Below are 3430 nucleotides of genomic sequence, written 5' to 3'. Positions count from 1 at the left end.
AGTCAATTAAAACCGGCAGGCGAAATGCTCACTCAAATACCCGAGGAGCCATGGGCAACTGTCTGTGCAGATTTTGTCGGTCCGCTACCAAGATCGAGCAAGGGGAATACGATGTTACTTGTTTTTTTTGACCGCTTCAGTAAATGGGTGGAACTGATTCCATTGCGAAGGGCCAGTACCGAAGCCACCACAGCCACGTTCAGAGAAAAAGTCATCGCAAACTTTGGGGTACCCAAGGTGTTGATCACAGATAATGGGCCACAATTCCGCCACAAATCCTTCGAAAGCTACATGCAAGAAATTGTAGTCAGACATCAAAGAACGGCACTATACTCACCGCAAGAAAATCCCTCGGAGCAAGCAAACAAGACAATAAAGATCATGATTGCTCAATATGCAAATAATCGGCAAAGAACATGGAACCACTTCAAAGTAAAGTAAAGTAAAGTAAAGCTTGCAGTCAATTTAGCGGTATCTGAAACTACGGGTTATAGCCCCATTTATCTAGTTCAAGGGAGGGAAGCCAGACTACCAGGCGCAACCTTTGACAAATATATACCAGAATGTGGAGCAGTCACCAAGAACCAAGAACGGAAACAATCACAACTACAACAGGTGTTTTCGGTGGTCCGGGCAAATATCGCAGAAGCCTGCGGAACTCAGGCAAAGTATTACAATTTGCGAAGAAGACCTTGGAAACCAGACATAGGCCAACTGGTGTGGATCAAGCAACACCCAGGCTCAAAGGCAAACCAGAAATTTGCCGCGAAACTAGCTCCACGCTACGGGGGTCCATATAAAAGTCAGGTCATTGTGTTGGCTTTTTGATAACCTATCAAAGTCAATCTGCTTTTCTCCCTGTATTTCCTCAATACGTGATAAGAAATCAGCAACGCTATTGTCTTGTCCAGGAAAATGACTGATATCAGTAGTAAACTGACCTATGTAATCCAAATGACGAAGTTGTCTGGGCAATGCTTTTTCAGGATTTTTCTGAAATGCGAAAATGATGGGTTTATGATCAGACAACACCGTACAGTTCCTGCCTCTTACCATGTGTTTGAATTGCTTAATTGCTTGATAAATGGATGAAGTTCTCTATCATAGGTGTTGTACCGTCGTTGTGTGCCAGTCAATCGCTTTGAATAAAATCCAAGTGGTTTGATTCATCCTTCGCTGATATGGTGCAATGCTGCTCCCTCTGCGATTTAAGAATGAAACGACGATAAAAATTCAACATGCCCAAAAAACGACGAAGTTCTTGCGCACTGCTTGGTTTCGGACAATTGAGTATTGCTTTTCTTTTGGCGGACGAATGCCATTTTGATCAATAGTGTGACCGAGAAAGGTAACTTCCGTTTGAGCAAACACGCACTTGGTAATGTTGACAATAAACTGTGAAGTTCAAACCGTTAAGTACTTGATCCATGAGCCGTTGAAAAGTTTGATCGACATTGCACAGCCCGAATGTCATCACATTGAATTCGAACAACCCGAATGGTGTGATTATAGCAGTCTTCTTTCTGTCCTCAGGTGCTATTGGTATACTGAAGTAAGCTCGTTCCAAATCAAGTGTGGTGAAGATGGCTTTGTCACTCAAACTCTGAGTAAAATCCTGAATGTGCGGAATCTGGTAATGATATGGAACTGTCTGTGCATTGAGTTGTATGTAATCTCCGCACGTCCTCCAAGTACCACTCTTCATCTCCACCATATGTAGCGGCCCATTCGCTTTTTGAAGGAGTGCATATGCCTTGATCAAGCATGTACTGGAACTCAGTTTTTGCTGCTTGCAACCTTTGTGGATTAAGCCGCCTGGGACGTGCATAGACTGGTTGTCCCGTGGTAACGATGTGATGTTGCACCGTGGTTCTTGCTGCTCCAGACTTGTTATACGATGTTGGTATTAGATCTTTGAACTCTTCTAATAATTTTCGAAAATTTTCGAGGTATGAAATGCATTCACTGCGAATACTGGCTCTGGCATATGTAACGCTGTTGCACAATGAACTTTCATGTTGCTTTTGCTGTCAACGAGGTGTTTTCGCTGCAAATCTACAACTAGACCGTAATATTGCAGAAAGTCGGCTCCTAGTATAGGTTTGCATACATCGGCTACGACGAACTCCCAATCAAGGTTGCGCCACAGGCCAAGATTCAACGTCATCAATTTATTTCTGTAGGTTTGTATTGAAGTTCCGTTTACTGCGTACAAGAGTTTGGCAGATGCTGTCGGCTTAGTTCTGTCGAAGACCGAAACGAGTAGAATTGAGAAAACTACACCTGTGTCGACAAGGAATTTCAATTGTGTCGAGGGATCTAAAACATATAATCGGCTGGATTTGTAAAAACGTTTTGCTTCGCCAACCGCCGGTGACGAAGCGGATTTCAGTTTTCCGTGGTTGTGAAACTGCAGGGCTTGGCACATTTCCGTTCATTTGCGCTAAAATAATTATGGTAGAGGCACACTGGATATTTAGATACCAAGCTTGCCGGACGAGTTCGTGAATGTTGTGTTTATACTGGTGTGTTCGATCTACTTCGTGAGCAGAAATTGTGTTGCGATTCTTTGGTCTCTCATAACTGCTTGCTGAGTTCTTCCACACCATTCACTAAATGCCTGACATCGAAGGAAGAAGACACAGTTGAATTGCCACCTACATTTCTCGCACCGGTATGCACTTCAGAAACAGAATTTCAATTTCCAATTTCCAGCATTAAATCTGCTTGTTGCGCACATTTATCCAAATCCACATCTGAAATGGACACAACCGCTCGTACAGCCTCTGGCAGAGAATCCAACCACAATTGTTTAATTGCGCCATCGTTCATGGTGCCACTAGACAAATCGCGCATCGTTCGTAGCAAATGTGACGGCTTGTGGTCGCCTAACTGATATTCTTGCATAAGACGTCGTAGTTTGCGATTCTCTGAATCCGCGAAATCTTGAACCAATCGCTTTTTGACTGCTTCATATTTATTAGCGGCAGGTGGAGCACGTATGATATCGGCGATGTTCCTCAATGTGTTGCTGTCAAGGCTGCCGACAACGTAGTCGTACCTCGTTTGATCCGTTGTTATGCCCGCGTTTCGAAACTGCGACTCCATCTATATGAAATATAGATCTGAATCTCGCTTGCTGAAAGCAGGTGCTTTTACTCCTATGCGGAAAATGTCACCAGCTCGGGTGTTAATTTGCGCGCTATTAACTGTTAGCATATCGTTAACATCATGCACGACATTAATGTCTGCTTCTTGCGACATGTTTTGAATTTTTTCATAATCACAGCTTCAATTATTATTAACTACCGTAACACTTATTTCCAACCGTCGAAGGTCACCAATGTAGTAATGTTGACTCTTAATATGAGTTTTTTTAATATTTATTAAAAGTTATTTATTACTAACATTTATTTTTGCTCTGTTCAAA

The sequence above is a fragment of the Teleopsis dalmanni genome, chromosome 1, assembly GCF_002237135.1.
Source record: "Teleopsis dalmanni isolate 2A chromosome 1, ASM223713v2, whole genome shotgun sequence".
Taxonomy (NCBI): Eukaryota; Metazoa; Arthropoda; class Insecta; order Diptera; family Diopsidae; genus Teleopsis; species Teleopsis dalmanni.
This window is presented reverse-complemented; position numbering follows the sequence as displayed.